Source organism: Typopeltis vanoorti, chromosome 4 (genome assembly GCF_054136105.1).
Source record: "Typopeltis vanoorti isolate ZY-2024b chromosome 4, IOZ_Tvanoo_1.0, whole genome shotgun sequence".
Taxonomy (NCBI): domain Eukaryota; kingdom Metazoa; phylum Arthropoda; class Arachnida; order Uropygi; family Thelyphonidae; genus Typopeltis; species Typopeltis vanoorti.
Genome location: NC_143552.1, coordinates 126,644,076 through 126,661,726, shown reverse-complemented (window position 1 = coordinate 126,661,726; position 17,651 = coordinate 126,644,076). Strand labels below are relative to the sequence as shown.

Here is a 17,651-nt window from a genome sequence, read left to right as displayed (position 1 = left end):
TTATTGTTTTGCATACAGAACTATGCAAAACAATAAGGAAAAAGATGAGAAATGAAATAAGAAAATATGAAAATACTAAGAAAACATTTATCAGTTGGCAAAAGTGAAATAACTGCAATAAAAGATAAGAATGGAACTACAATAAGGAACCAAGAACAAATCCTATGCAGTCTAGAAGAATTTTATAAAGAACTCTTTAGTGATCCTTCAATAGATAAATCGAATATAAATAACCCTTCTCCATTGCATATAGAATTCATCCTCGCATTCACTTCAGATGAAATAAAACAAGCATTAAAACAAATGGAAAATGTCCTGGTGAAGACCAAATTCACATAAAATTAATTAAATGGGGAGGAAACAATATAATTCACCGTGTCACAAACTTGCTAAATCTATGCCTAGAAGAGGGAATGATACCAGAAAACTGGAAAAATGCCACTCTGATATTTTATGTTATCATAAAATAAATACAACCTTCATCTGTTACAAATTATTTTCTTTATTTTTTTTTTTTTCATAATCTTAGTTAGAAAATTAGTTCACAAATTGCATGAAGGTTCTCTCTTTTACGATATTACCTTATAGATAATCATACGTAAATCTTGAATGGTTTCCTGGAATCACTCATTACATATTGAAATGAATGACTATTATGAAGTAAACCGTTATGTACATATTTTCTGCTAATTTTGATATTATGTGGCAATTTTGAAGTAGCGATACTTTCCCTACAGTTTATCATTCGAAACATGTATAGGTGCATGCGTCTAAATGAAATTTTATTTCCACATTTTTCATAATAGAATTAAAATTGTATTTTGTCTTTGATGGCTCACCCCTCCCCCTCTTCCAAACTATCACACACACAAATACTGCTAGGTAACATGTGTGCATCTTCTTTTTATTTGAATTCGTTATTTTTCCAAAGTAATTGTACCAGATAACTTTTAATATTCCGATAGTGAAATTAAATTGTGATTATTACAAATGAGCAAATTTTGTATATTTTCTCATTTATATTATTTCCTGATAAATATAAATCATTAAATTATGTGACTTTGGTGAAATGAATGTTTAAAAACAGTGTCATCATACAAAAGCAATATCAGAAGAAAAGTTTTAAAAAATATATTTTAAAAGAAATATTTTACAAAAAATTTTCTTATATGGGAAATTTTTTTTCACATATATCTGCAATGAATTTTCATGCAATTAATTTTCCCCACGATTAAATTTCCAGCAATGAATAGTCTCCATGATGATTTTTCCTTGTGATGAAATTTCCTCTGCAATGAATTGTCGGCGATCAATTTTCCCACGATGAATTGGCGGTGATGAACTGTCCGGACACGGCAGCCACTGGGCAACATCCCTACACAGTCCAACTCCAAGTGTGTCATACCAACATCTCATTATCTTCCTTCATTCCATCTACCTTTCTCATGCTGTTTTTCCTAATGAGTACAACCATCAGCTTTAATGTTGTTGATACCAATGAGGAAAAATAAATAACCACCAACACTAATCCTATCGTTATGTTTATCTTTAAATATTAATATTTGTTTGAAGAGGGCCCTGAAGAGCTGTATTACACTGTGAATCTTAATCACAGTGATAGTCTTTCTATTTCCAAAATGTGGGAAATTTCAATTTCTAATTGTGTAAAGCAGATTTCTTTTCCTTCATAAATGTAATAGGTATGGATCACATTATGATGGAAAGTGGTATTAAAAATGATATCAAAATTGGAGATGTTATTGTCAGCTCTTTTGCTTTATGCGGACGATGGTATACTTCTAAATGAATCCACTGCAAGTCTGCAAGATTCCTTGACTAAATTGAACAACTGTTGTAATAGATATGGTATGAAGGTCAGCAATAAAAAGACAAAGACAATGGGCAGAATCGTTGAAAATGTCAACCGCGTTTTTGAACAGAGAACCTGTGGAAAAGGAAAACATTTCAGCTACTTAGGCATGATTTTTAGTGAAGATGGTAAATAAAATATGGAAATGGACAACAGAATCAACAAAGCTAGTATGGTAGGAACTCAACTGAATAAATTCATATGGAATAAAAGAGAAATTAGTCAGAACACTAAATTAGCTGTATACAAGACAGTGTTCAAACCAATTTTAACTTATGGATCTGAGAGCTGGTTAGAAATAAAACACTTTACCAAAGACTAGAGACTGCAGATATGAGAGTCCTGAGAAAGATTAGAGGGTGAACAGATGGCATTAATGGCAATATCATATTAAAAACAAGGATATTTGGAAAGAACTTGTCAGCATCCAGGAATGCATTAGCAGAGCTAATCTCAGGTGGTATGGTCGAGGAAAGATTAGCAAAACAAGTGTTCTCTGCCAGGTTGGCAGGAAAACGACCCAGAGGAAGACCAAGATATAGGTGGATTGATACGGTACAAAGTGCCTTAGATGATAGTAATATAAGATCTGATAATGTTGGAGTCTTGACAAGTGACAGACTTATTTGGAGGAAAATTGTAGATAGGAAGTTAGTAATGATGTAAATTTTTCATGTAGTACTATCATACACCCCTTGAGGGTACATGGCAGGAATTTGATGATGATGTAATAGGTTCAAATGTATTTGAACCTATTACACATGCAGTTGTAGCTAACTATTATTACAGCATAAAATTTAAATCAAACTGTATTCGAATATTCATTCTTTTAGTTTTATGCACCACTGTTGTTGTTGATACTAAGAGTCAAATATCTGTTAACAAATTAAATATCCTACTTTTTCACTGTTGTTACATTTTTCAGTTGTGGGAAAAAAAATCACTCAGCCACATCTAGAATTGTTATAATATTAAGCTCAAAGTCCTATCTCATCTAGTAGATTCTTTCTAAATACAGTTGAACTTTGTTGTAAGAAGTTCAGAAATAACAAGATCATGGGTGTAATAAGCAAAAATTATTATGGGTTTTAATTTATGCATATCCCATACAGTTTGCTCACTTTTATAATGAGCATACTACATGGTTATACTGTACAAATTTTGGTAACTATGCAAACATTCTTAATTGCTTGGATAGTTGTCGGAATAGACAAAAAAGAAAGAAGTAACTAGCTTTTATTATTATTATTACTTGACAACTCCAGGAAGTCCAAGGACTCATCATGGAAGGGCACACTACTCTACTTTGCTAAATACATCTCACCCTCTCCACTACTACTTAATTCTCCTACTATGACACTACCATCATCAAAGCCATCTACTACCTATCATCGCAACAATATTATTTTTTGTTTGTAAACTGCATGTGTTCTAGTTTCTGGGAGAAAAAAACCCTGCTATCTCCATATGAGATTGGCTAACTCACCTTCAATTAAAAAAAGCCAATATATGGATTCCTTTGTCATGACAAGAATCAAATCCGTCTTTTCCAATTGAAGGGCGCAATGTTCCGCTGTTCTTCCAATTGCGCTACGAAGACAGCCTACATTGGATTATGGACTGATTTATAACCAGATCTTCTCCTCCAAGTTTGACAGTATTTGTTTATCAAAATAAAACTTTAGATAGGATAACTCTTTTGCTTTCAGCCAACTTAAATTATTTGAAGTCAGAGTTTATATTTATTTATGCATTTATTTATCTATCTGCAGAGCACCTGTCTTTGATTTATGAATTTTATTGTTTGTTAATCTTGTCTTTAATCTAATTAGGCTGAATGTTCTGCATTTAAAGTTGGAATAGTCTGAGACCTATGAAACCAAGCAGTAAATATAATTTATTGTATTTTCTTAATTTTGGTTTATTTCTACTATATTTGCAGCTCTGCAACTTTGTTTTCATTCCATGAAAAACCTTTTCATTAATTATTTGCAATAAATAAATTATTTATTGCAAATGTAAGATGAATTTAAAAAACCACTCTCCTTTTTTTATCTTACAGGATTAAATGCAGAATTAAACTGAAATATGTAATCAGCTAAATTTCTCAACAGAAATTTGCTGCTTTTTTGAAATCTTTTTGAAGGAAAGAATGGCAGAATACATTATACAGGCATTTATGTAGCATATTGGTGGCCTGGTTGACTGAATGCTGCTTTTCAGTCATCAGCTTGTGGATTCAAATCCTGTTGTGTAGGCATGAATATTTGATTTTCCTTAGGCAGGAGATTAATTTCACCGCCTGAAATTGGCTTGAAATTGCTACAATTATATGGTATAAATGATACGTTTTGTATCAAGCAGTACATAATCTATATTTGAGTTGTAGGTCAACAGTTAGAATTGGAGGAGGTACAGGAAGATGTTTTGATGTTGTGTGAGACAAGGATGCACATTATCTCCATTGTTATTCATCATCATTATGGATCACATTATGAAGAAAATTACATTAAACCTGATATCAAAATTGAAGATGTTAATCTCTGCTCTTTTCTTTATGCAAATATTATATTCCTAAATAAATCTAGTACATGTCTTCAGGATTCCTTAACTAAGTTGAATAACTCTGTAATAAATTTTATATGAATATTGGCAATAAAAAGAAAAAAGGTGTAAAAATAAGCACGAATCATTGAAAACATCAACTGCATCCTGAATGGAGAACTTTTAGAACAAGTGAAACAGTTCTGCTATTTAGACACAATTTTTAGTTAAGGCAGTAAATGAAATATGGAAATAGACAACAGAATTAGCACAGCTGGTAGGAAGTCAACTGAATAAATTTATATGAAATGAGAGAAGTTAGTCAAAATACTAAACTAGTAGTAAATAGGGCAATGTTCAAACCAATTCTAACTTATGGATTGAGAGCTAGGTTAGAAATAACACACTTGACCAAAGACTGGACACCCAGTATGTGACGTCTGAGAAAGATTAGGAAATGAATAGAAGGCACAATGAATTATGGAAAAAGCAGGAATATTAAGGAGGAACTTGACATTATTAGCATTTAGGGTCTATGGGTAGAGCTAACCTCGGGCATATCATCACTTAAACAAAATGGAAGAGGAAAGGTTACAAAAATAAGTCCTTTAAGGTTGAGAGAAAGACTACAATCTTGGTGGATTGATATAGTGCCTTAGAAAATGGAAATACAGACGGTCCCCAGGTTATGGATGACCTGATTTACACCATTACGTACTTATGAACGGGTCCCCCATAAGGATAATTAAATTAATAATTCAGGAACTAGTTTCTTTCATGCTTGTAAACAAACCTGCACTTCACTGCATTATTAAAGCAGTTCTTCCTATTATTTGGAAGCCAAAATCAAGGGCTTGGGTGACACTTGCTATGTTTGAAGATTGGTTCTTGAACTGTTTTATTCCTGCTGTGGAATGTTATTGTTCTTAAAAAAAAATTCCCTTTAACATTCTGCTTGTCCTGGACATCCAACATCTTTAGATGACCTTCATCCTAATGTAAAGGTCATATTTTTACCACCCAACACTACATTGTTACTACAGCCAATGGACCAGGGAGTCATTTCTGCATTTAAGGCTTATTACTTACGGCATACATTCCCACAAGCATTCAGGACTATGGAAGATGATGTGATGTCCTTGAGAGAGTTTGAAAGAATTATAACATCCATGATGCCATCAAAAACATTGCTGATTCTTGGGAGGAAGTGAAGCAATCAACAATTTAAGGGGTGTGGAACAATGCCCTCAATTCTGTGATGATTTTCATGGTTTCACAGAAGAAGACATTGCCGAAGTCAGAAAAGCTTTGGTGGATAGTGGCCATGCACTGCAATTGGACATCAATGAAAACGATGTCATTGACTTACTAGAGTTCCCTTCACCAGAATTAACCAATGAAAACCTCATGGAAATAGAGAAACACACAAACACGAAGAATCAGAGGATCCAGAGCCAAGAAAGTTTACGACAAAAGAATTAGTGAAACCTTTCATCTCATTAAAGCAGGAATTGCTAAGCTTTAGGAGTAAGATCTTAACAGTGTGTGGTTTACAAAGGTTTACCATGCAGTTAGTGAGAACATCAGCTGCTACAAGGCCATTCATGATGAGAAAAAGGAAAAAGTCAATGACAACAACCCCCTAGATACCTTTTTCAAGAAACTGACTTCAGTGGTAAGCTCTACCTCCTCCAGTAACAGAATCATATTCTGATTTTCCAGCACCAGTTCCATCCTCTCTAGCACCATTTCAATCATTGTCATCTTTTGATTAATGTTAGCCTTCTTGCCTCAGAAATGCCCCTTCCAATAAGCAAGACATTTATGCAACCTTTAATATTCTTTTTTAAAATTTCTCCTATCCAAACTGTTTGTTTGAATTAAAAAAAATAGCACAATAGTTTCTGTAACTTATTATTACAGTAGAGGGGTATTATTATTATTACCACATATGTGCTGTTCATCAGGGATCTGAGTTACATAGAAATCCAATTTAGACATTCTCAGGAACGCATCTTGTTCATAACCTGGGGACTGTGTATAAGCTCTGAGAATGTTGAACTCCTGACAGATAAGATGGATTTGGAAGAAGATTAGTCAACTGGAAGTTAGTAATGATGTAATCTTTTCATATACTACTATCATAATATCCTCTACATCCCTGGAGGTTACATCTCAGGAATAATGGTGATGATAAAAACAAGATATAATAAGAAAGTAAAATAACTAGCAAACTTTTTTTTCTTCAAAAAAGAAACGAAGAAATTATGAAAGAATTAAACCAAGAATCAGTAATAGAAAAAATTAAAAAATATAAACATAAATGGATGGAGCACGTTCAAAGAATGAAAACAGAAAGATTACCAAAACAAGCCTTAAAGTACAAGCCATTAGGAAAAAGAAAACCAGGATGTCCTCTTAAACGATTCAACGATGACTTCTAAGACCGGAACAGGCCACCCTAGGCCTAAATCCTTGATATGCATGATGATGATGATGCCTTTTTTTTTTTGCATATCATACTGCACATACTCAGTACTTTTATGAAACTTTTGCCAGTAGTTATCAAAAGGTATAGGTAAGTTTTTGTGATTTATATGGAACCAGAAGCATTTGGCCTAGTTGATTGACTAGTTAGCTTATCTCTTCTCCAACCAGCAGTCTGCATTATCTTGCCTTGGTTATGGATGGCCTATGGCAAGTAGGTGCAAACAGTAAAAAATAGAGTATTTGTAGAAAGTTTTTCTGCTTGGAACCAAATTAAAAATATGCTAAGAAGTTATATTCTTTTTTAATCCTTTATCCAAAATGTAAGCAAACAAAGTTAGCACATGAAGTATCTTCACGACTGACTGCTTGTATATCCATATGCATCAATACAATATAACACTTCTGAAAGGAAGTGTGCTTTGCATTATGGGATACCAAGGTAGTTGATGTGAAGTCATCAGCCTCTATATACAAGTAGCTAAGTTGTGAAGATACTTCACTCAAGCTTTGCTTACACTTGGCCAAAGGATTAAAAAATTATATAATTTCCTGGCAACTTTAAAATATATTATTTTTTTATTTAATAAAAATGATTTCTCCGATCATAATAACACCACTGTTAATCATATTGTGTTATTGGGACATATCATTGCTATTGTCTTATTGGGAAAGTAAATTTTTGCTTAGCGAGTAGGGTTTTTATGATTTTTCAAATTTGCATAATTTGTTCGATCTCTAGAGCAGAGTTTCTGGACTATATGACAATACTAAGAAGCTGTTATGCAAAGTGTTTCATGAAATAATTTACTGATGTGGAGTAATCAGTGATTTCACCATAATTTCCTCTTTCTGCTTTGTGTGAGAAGTATGAAAGCCAGCAATAATTATATTCAAATAGTCTTAGTTTTTTTATTAATAACTTCATTAATAAGGTGTTCACTAAAATAATTCTTGAACAGTGAAATATCAGAAATCTCCATTTATTCTGAATTTTATACTAAGTTTTATAGGACATCTTAAAATGTAGCATGTTCTTAATAAAGGAAGCATCATCTGGTCAGAGCTTAGTTGTTTAGCAGACTTATCAGCAAACATCTTTTGGGAGGTCCATATATCTGTATTAGTCTAGAATGTGTTCTCAGCATTATCTATTAATGCTACATCCCATGAAGTAACATGTGTAATATGTTAATTTTCTTAATAAAATTATATTAATTAATAATAAATCATTAATTTGACTGGAAGTAGAATTTTAGCCTTATACAAAGGTTAGTTGTGAATGGTCCCTGAGAAGAGAAAGAAGTTTGGTGATCAGTACAGTAAAGTAAATTCACTACCTTACTCTTATCTGTTGAAATAATAATGCTTATAATATTAGTGTTCCTTTTCAGGGATGAGAGAGCATAGTTAGGCTAAGGAGATTTGGTTTTGTGATACCAACTTCAAAATTGAATTTCATTGACTGTTATAATCTTTTATAATCTATTTCTACAATTATACATGAATTTCATGGCAGGAACAGGGACTCTTGAAAAAGGCATAAATTCATGGTTCTTAGATAAAATGGTAATTTCATCAATAGATGGCAAGATTGAGCACATATTTGAAATAGAGGAAGGATGGAAATTATGGACACTATCTCAAAAAAACCATTAAACATCCACATCAAGATCTTTTTGATGGAAATATCTGTCTTTTGGAATTTCTGATCTGTAGAATTAAAAGAAATACAGATAGTAATCTTATTAAATATCAAAGTTAAAGTAATACATGTAGTTCTGTATCTAGCTTGTTAATAGAGATATTGTTTAAGGCCAAGGACTTTTTTGCTTCAGAAAGTTGTTCAACAAAAAGTGATCTATTTACTCATTGATAGATACATTATGTCCTCAGTGAATGAAAAAAACTTTAAATTTACAACTGTCAAACTGCCCATGAAGGAATTTCATGCCGTGTATTTAGGTTTAAGTAATAAGCTGTTGAAGTAAAAATGTCATCGAGCTTCCCAGAATTTCACAGGCAGCTTGATGACAAGGAAAGTTTACTGCTAGCACTTAAGGAACTTTTATTTATAAATTGTAGCCAATCCTCTTCTCTCCTCATGATGTATATGAAAGACACATTCACAAAAAATATAGGTTACATATGTAAGAAAAATTAAGAATGCTCCTAACATTTTAGTTCAGTATTAGAATCATTACAAAGCATATGACTAACTACTGCCTCAGTAAGAATTAAGCAACAATTAAGCAGTTGATATTAGATGAACCTTGCATTTCATTGTAGGTTAGATAAAAAGTTAATAATAACTCCAACTGGTAATTAGTTTACGGAATTAACAACGCATATAAAGTATATTAATGAATAACTTCTATATTTCGGCAACGTCACATTGCCATCTTCAGGAACATAAAGATATGGTATGTGCACTCAGGAACTAACACAAAGCAAATGAGGAAATGAGGAAGAAAGCAAGAAACTAATATTGTTCCTAAAGTCCTAATGGTGCCCTCTTGCAGGCTAATTTGGTAGTCTTGGCAGTTGGGCTGAAGTTCTCATAATCAAAGTCTCCCAAATTTGGGGCAGTTTCATGCACCCAAATTTGTTGAGGTTAGGAACGTTTTTTAGAGCTGCTGAAGATTCTTTGAATAATCTTTCGTATTTAAACTTGCTGCGATGAATTATTTTTGTTTTCTTCCAACGAATTTTATGGTGGGTATCTAAGGCATGGTCTGCCAGCCCAGAGCGGCTGTACTGGTGAAACCGGATGTAGTCTTGGTGTTCTGAAATCCTGATATTTGTTGTTCTGCCTGTTTGGCCAAAGTAGGACAATTTGCAGCTGCAAGGGACCTGGTATACACCAGGTAGGTCTAGGGGAAGTGGTTGGTCTTTGGTAGAGCGGATAAGGGATGCCAACTTTTTATATGGTCTGTAACAGGAAGTAAGGTCATATTTTTTGAGGATATTGGTTATTTTCTCAGAGGTGCCCTGGATGTAGGGGATGGTGATAGACTTGATGTAATCTTTATTGTGGAGGGGGGGTTGTGGTTTACAGGTTTTAGTATTTTTTGGATTTTTTTGGGGTTATAGCCATTGGCTAAGAAAGTGTTGAGGATGTGGTTTAGTTCAATAGTCAGGGCCTTGTCATCTGAGCAGATTAATTTTGCCCTGTTATATAGTGTTTTTATCACCCCATATTGTTGTGAGGGGGGGTGGGATGGGATTGCTGGTGAATGTATCTGCCAGTGTGGGTGGGTTTTCTGTAAACAGAGAAAACCAAAGATCCATCAAGCTGGCGGGTGATTAAAGTGTCTAGGAAGGGGAGGGTGTTGTTTTCCTCTTTTTCTAAGGTGAACTGGACTCTGGGGTGTTGGTTGTTTAAGTGTGTTAGGAAGGAGTGGAGTGTGTCTGAGCCATGTGGCCAAATAGCAAACACATCATCCACATAACGAAGCCAAATAGTGGGTTTTTGTGGGGCGGAGTTTAAGGCTTTCTCTTCAAATGTCTCCATAAAGAAATTGGCCAAGGGTGGGGAAAGTGGTGAACCCATGGCTGTCCCCTCTATCTGTTTGTAGAACTTTCCTTGCCAAACGAAATAGCCTGAGTTCATTGTGAACTGAAATAGGGCTGAGATATCGGGAGGAAACTTGGCTTGGATGAGCTCAAGGGTTTCTTTGAGTGGGACATTAGTGAATAGGGAGGAGACGTCAAAACTGACCATTATGTCAGTGTGTTGGAGTGTGAGGTTTTCTATACTGGCTTTAAAGTGGGCTGAGTTTTTTATGTGTGATGTTGTGTTGCCAGTGTAGTGTGTGAGCGTTTTGGCTAAATGTTTGGCTAATTTATATGTGGGGGAATCAATGCCATCCACTATGGGATGCAATGGCACATTTTGTTTATGTATTTTTGGGAGTCCATATAATCGGGGGGGTCTAGAGTTATAAGGTTTAAGTTTGTTGGTGACTTCCACAGGCCAAGAAGTGACTTTCTTAAGGAGTCTGTGGATAGTTCTAATCTGAGAGCTGGTCGGATTATATTCAATGGGGAGGTAAGTAGTACGGTCTAGTACTAAAGAATTTAGCTTACCTTTGTAGTCTTTTTGATTGAGTACCACAGTGGCGCTTCCCTTATCAGCTTTGGTGATTACTATTTTTTTGTTGTTTTTCAATTCTTGTAGGGCTGTATATTCGTTTTTGGATAAGTTGGATTTTGGAGGTTTGGCTTTAGTGAGAACACTGACTACATCCAGTCTTACATTGTTGGCGATATGGTTAGGCAGGTTGCGAATTCCACGCTCTATTTGGATCATGATTTCTTCAGCAGGTATCCTTTTAGGAGCTAGGGCGAAATTGTGACCGCGTGAATATAGAAGTTATTCATTAAAGTTACCTTTAATTAATATACTTTATATGCGTTGTTAATTCCGTAAACTAATTACCAGTTATGTCTAACCAACGTATAAGTCTTGCTACTAGAATAATAACTCCAGTATAACTCCTCCCATAGAGTATGCAGCATCCCATCGATGTTTCCCAGCATTGTTATCAGCAATGGTAAGTTGTATACCACGAGTGAAGAAGAGGACGCAATTTGGAGTAAAGTGGATGACAAACAATATTAAACAGGAATTGCATGCGAAAAAGAGGCTATGGAAGAGATATAAGGAGACAGGTGAAGAGATGCATGAGGAATATAAGACACAGGTCAGAAGAGTGACTAGTGTTGTAAGGAAAGCAAAACTGGAATATGAGAGGAGATTGGCCCTAAGATCCAAAGAAAATCCTAGGGAATTTTTTAGCTATGTGGCCAGTAGGAGGAGAAATGACTGTGGAAGAATGATATTGTGGGATAAAAATGGGAATAGAGTGACTGATGCAGAGGACATAGTGGAATTGTTCAATGAACACTTTATTGGAGTATTTCATCCTAGAGGAGTCAGTTTTAATGCTAGAGGGATAGGACTGGTTCGAGGTCTGGAGGTACAGGAGGAAAGTGTGTTTCAGATACTGAGTACTCTGGATGTCAGTAAAGCTGTGGGACTGGATGGTATTTCACCACGAGTTTTGAGAGAATGTGCTAGCGAATTGACAGTGCCTTTAGCGTGGCTTTTCAATGAAAGTCTGGCTTTGGCAAAGGTGCCCAGGGAATGGTAGGAAGGTAAGATAGTGTCATTGCATGAGGGTGGTAACAGACTGGAAGTGTCTAATTATAGGCCAGTCTGTGTGTCATCAGTAGTTGTTAAGATCTTGGAGAAAGTAGTGAGGGACCGTATACAGCATTGGGCAGATGAGGGTAATGTTATCTGTGAGAATCAACATGGATTTGTGAAAGGACGCTCTTGTTTTAGCAATATGCTAGCCTTTTATAATAAAGTTACAAGAACATTAGATGAGGGAAAGGCATATACTGCAATTTTCTTAGACTTGGCGAAGGCATTTGACAGGGTGCCACATGATAAGCTGATATTTAAGTTGCAGCACATGGGTCTGGATGTCAGATTGGTCAACTGGATTCAGGATTGGCTGTCTGATAGGTATCAGAGAGTTGTGTATGGTGGAGGTTTCCAGGAGTCAGAGGGTTACAAGTGGGGTCCCACAGGGCTCAGTACTAGGAACTATATTGTTTAACCTTTATATCAATGACATAGCCAGTGGATTGCAGGGGGATATTCAGTTGTTCGCAGATGATGCGAAGCTGGGAAGGATTATTAGTAATAGTGCAGATGTGGTAGCCCTGCAAGAGGATTTAAATAAGCTAGATAGATGGGCAAATGAATGGAGGTGTCAGTTTAATGCAGCAAAATGTAAGGTCTTGAGGTTTGGGAAACATCGATGCGATGCTGCATACTCTATGGGAGGAGTTATACTGGAGGAAGTAGGGGAGACAAGAGATCTGGGGTTGATGATTGATAAAAACCTGAAGTTTAGGGGATATATTGCAAAGGTGGTGAAGGTAACACAGAGGATTGCTGCTATTATGAGAAGGACACTGACCTGCAGAGATAAGAGGGTTATCATTCCGCTGTATAAGTCTCTGATCAGACCACACTTGGACTATTGTTCTCAGATTTGGTCCCCAGGATTTGAAGGGGATAAATTAACTGTGGAAAGGATACTAAGATGGATGACAAAGATGGTTTCAGGACTGTACAAGGATAGTTATGAGGATCGGCTGAGAGAATGTGGACTGCAGAGTTTGGTGGATAGAAGAAGGAGAGGTGATATGATTGAGACTTTTAAACTGTTGAGAGGTGGTGACAGGGTTGACACTGGGGAGTTCTTTCGCTTAGTTGAACAGCGGGAAGGAGTGATGACAAGAGGCCATCCCTGGAAGTTACGAAAGGAAACTGTGAGCAAGAGAGTAAGGAGTGGTTTGTTTGTGTGGAGGGTGGTTGAGCTGTGGAATGCATTGCCTGATGGAGTGGTGGGAGCGAGAGCGGTCAGTGAGTTTAATGAGTGGTATGATAGACTTTGTGTTTCTCGGGGGGGGGGGACCCTCCCCTCGATGAGTCTTGACAGACTTTATGTCTTAGGAAGGACCTCCCTCGATGAGTCTTTTGACTCCTTGGAGGCCTGAATAATAATAATAATAATAACGCTTGTGTAGCTCAGCGGATGTGGCGTTTGCACACTGCCGTGCTTGGCCGCACGAAGGAAGACTTGGTTTGGAGTCTAGTCGGCGACTAGAGGAAATTTTTCTAAGCCTTTTTTCGACCGGTTCCCGAGTTAGTCGATCTCTGGCACGGGCAAGCAGGTTTTTCCTCCCGGAAACTCGGGTTTTTCGTCCTGTAAACTCAAGAAAATCGACCGTAGAACCCACATTATTTCAGACATTAAATATATTGTGTTAGGGTTAGGGACCACGAGATGGCGGCACATTTGAGCCATCTCTCTTCACTGTGTACCGCTTAATTAGTGATAGCCTTGGGCCATCTGTCTCTGATTGGATACCAGTGGAGATTGAACTGCCCACTCAGTCTCCAAAAGTTAGATAGGGCTAAATGGCCTCGCCTACTCCCGTATACGGGAATAAAAAGGCTCTAGCTGATTTTTTTTTTTTTTTTATAATAATAATAATAATAATAAATGAGTGTGGTAGGTTAAAAGGTTACTGCATTTTGTAAGAAATGATTTTCTTACAGTGTGGTTGTGCAAACATTAGCATTTAAGTTTAAGGAATTCATTCTATGTTATTTTTTTTATGTGAGTTGCTCACAAAAAGATTGTAAAACTGTTATGCATTAGTACCTTGATAACCCTGTCCCAGATGCCCAGGAACACGGAACTTTCTTAGGCCACTTTAGGCCTCCAAAAGTAGGATGGTGGTAGTCTCAATGAAACTTAAACCACAGTTTATTAGTTGGAGAGCAGAAGTGCTGTTCACTAAATATTTTGTGCTTAGTCTTTAAAGCAGTGCTCCCATATTATGTGATCATTAGCCCATCCATTGTATTATACATTAACAAGCTATCATGGATAAGATTATCATAAAAGAAAGTAACTTGGCTTCTTATAAACCTAATTTTTAGCAGTGATAGCATGGTTAATTATATTCTAATTCTATGAATCCATGTGTCTGTTCACACACTGTGAGGATAAGACATTTATTCTTTGGTTCAGAAAGACACAAGTTGGGTTTGAATCATATTTAGAATATAAGGAGCCTTAATAAGAGCTTTTTATCTTTTTATCTTTAAGTTTAGCCAGTCTCATATAGATGTGTGCATGGGTTTTTCCTCTTCGAAATTCCAGTTTTTCACTTTTCAAAACAAACAGGCTGGAGAATGTCCAATTTGCAGGCATAACTTACTGATTTTATGGCTTTAGATGTTGCTTCAGTCATAATTCTTCTCAAACTATAATCTGTTATGTTTGAGTGGGATGGACTTCAGTTTCCATGAGAGGGTAACTGTTACTCTATATGAGACTGGCTAATTCACCTTCAGTTGATAAGCCAGGATTCTAGGTCTTTTCTTTGTTGCTATTACTACTGAATTGCTCTGCCGACGAACTGTGAACTACTATATATAATGAAAGATGTGAACACAAATGGAGATCATATTCTGTTAACAAGCTTCCACAATCTTCAGCTTGGTATAAAAAGAGTGGGTCTTTGTCTGATTTTTCTGCTATGTATATTTTAGTAATTGCCAAGCAACAATGCCTTCTTCAGCTCAAAATATTTCTCAGATGTGTATTGAGAGAAACTCAGGATTTATGAAGTCTCGATTTCAGTAGAAATTGCCACATGTATATAGAATAGTATTTATTTATAGTATTTATACTTTTTTTTTTGTTAATTATACTCATTACTTATTTTTTCACGGTATTAACACACCACAAACACTTTTATCAACAAGGATGTTTTATTAACGCTAATATTTCGCTGATTTTCAAATCAGCATCATCAGAGCACAACACACATGTAAACGCGACAGTGAGTGAAACAATATAATTGCAGAAAGACAAAAGATCTAAAGTCCTATTTTTGGCGCCCTCTAACAGAAAAAAAAAAAAAAAAAGCAGCAGCAGTTATCCAGGAGTTTTTCTTAGGATAACCGTCTCCCAAATTTTTGGCAAATTAATGCAACCATATTTGTTAAGGTTGGGAGAATTCTTCAAAGCCATTGCTGACTCAAAAAATAGTCTTTCAGATCTATAACGACTCCTAAATAGCACATTCGTTTTTCTCCATCTAATCCTGTGTGAAGGAGTGTCCAAAGCGTGGTCTGCCAGTCCCGACTTGCCATAGTAATAGTAGCGAATGTATCTTTCATGTTCTTCCAGGCGGATGTTCACTGATCTTCCTGTTTGCCCATAATAGGCCAAGTCACAGTCACATGGAACTTCATACACCCCTGGGTGTGCTAAAGGGTGAAGTTTATCCTTTGGTGAGCGGATCAGAGTTGCCAGCTTGACATGAGGCTTGAAGGTGGTGCGAAGGCCATGTTTCACCAATACTTTGGCTATCTTTTCCGATGTACCTCTGATATAGGGAATAGAAATGGTCATGTTGTATTCTTGTGTATTAGGGGGGGGGCAAAGTAATGGGCCTATGTAGTATTTTTTCTATTTTGTAGGGATTGTAGCCGTTGGCTAAGAACGTATGGCGCAGGTACTGGAGTTCAGTGGTCAGAGCTGTATCGTTAGAACAAATGGCTCTGGCTCTGTGTGTCAGTGTTTTTAAAATGCCGTACTGTTGGACTGGATGATGATGTGATTGTTTATGTAGGTATCTTCCTGTGTGTGTGGGCTTCCTGTAAATAGAAAAAGATAGTGATCCATCTGAAAGGCGGGTGACTAATGTGTCAAGAAATGGTAAACAGTTATTTGATTCTTTTTCTACTGTGAAGTGAATTTTGGGGTGTTGGCTGTTTAGGTAGGTGACAAAAGCATCCAAAGTGTCTTGTCCATGGGGCCAGATGGCAAACACATCATCTACATAGCGCAACCACACTAGTGGCTTGTATGTAGCTGTGGTAAGTACTTTGTTTTCAAAGTGTTCCATGTAAAAATTTGCTAACGGGGGGGAGAGGGGGGAACCCATAGCAGTACCATTAATCTGTTTGTAGAATTTCCCCCCCCATGTAAAGTAACCTGCATTCATGGTAAATTGAAATAATTCAAAAATATCTGGGGGAAATTTAGACTTGATTAATTCAAGAGTGTCTATAAGTGGTACATTGGTAAATAGGGAGGTGACATCGAAACTAACCATTATGTCTGAATTTTTTAGGATTAGATTTTTAACCAGTGTTTTGAAATGGATAGAATTTTTTACAAAAGTAGAGGAGTTGCCAGTAAGAGGGGCAAGCGACTTCGCTAAATGCCGGGCCAGTTTATATGTGGGACTATCTATGCTATCAACTATGGGGCGTTTCTATCCATTTCAAAACACTGGTTAAAAATCTAATCCTAAAAAATTCAGACATAATGGTTAGTTTCGATGTCACCTCCCTATTTACCAATGTACCACTTATAGACACTCTTGAATTAATCAAGTCTAAATTTCCCCCAGATATTTTTGAATTATTTCAATTTACCATGAATGCAGGTTACTTTACATGGGGGGGGAAATTCTACAAACAGATTAATGGTACTGCTATGGGTTCCCCCCTCTCCCCCCCGTTAGCAAATTTTTACATGGAACACTTTGAAAACAAAGTACTTACCACAGCTACATACAAGCCACTAGTGTGGTTGCGCTATGTAGATGATGTGTTTGCCATCTGGCCCCATGGACAAGACACTTTGGATGCTTTTGTCACCTACCTAAACAGCCAACACCCCAAAATTCACTTCACAGTAGAAAAAGAATCAAATAACTGTTTACCATTTCTTGACACATTAGTCACCCGCCTTTCAGATGGATCACTATCTTTTTCTATTTACAGGAAGCCCACACACACAGGAAGATACCTACATAAACAATCACATCATCATCCAGTCCAACAGTACGGCATTTTAAAAACACTGACACACAGAGCCAGAGCCATTTGTTCTAACGATACAGCTCTGACCACTGAACTCCAGTACCTGCGCCATACGTTCTTAGCCAACGGCTACAATCCCTACAAAATAGAAAAAATACTACATAGGCCCATTACTTTGCCCCCCCCCTAATACACAAGAATACAACATGACCATTTCTATTCCCTATATCAGAGGTACATCGGAAAAGATAGCCAAAGTATTGGTGAAACATGGCCTTCGCACCACCTTCAAGCCTCATGTCAAGCTGGCAACTC

The 17,651-nt window shown here is 36.4% G+C and overlaps 1 protein-coding gene across 1 annotated transcript in view; it reads left to right on the top strand.

The window, feature by feature from the left end:
- Positions 1-17,651, top strand: part of P5CDh1 (delta-1-Pyrroline-5-carboxylate dehydrogenase 1) — a 280,792-nt gene that overhangs the window by 8,807 nt on the left and 254,334 nt on the right. The window lies entirely within an intron of this gene.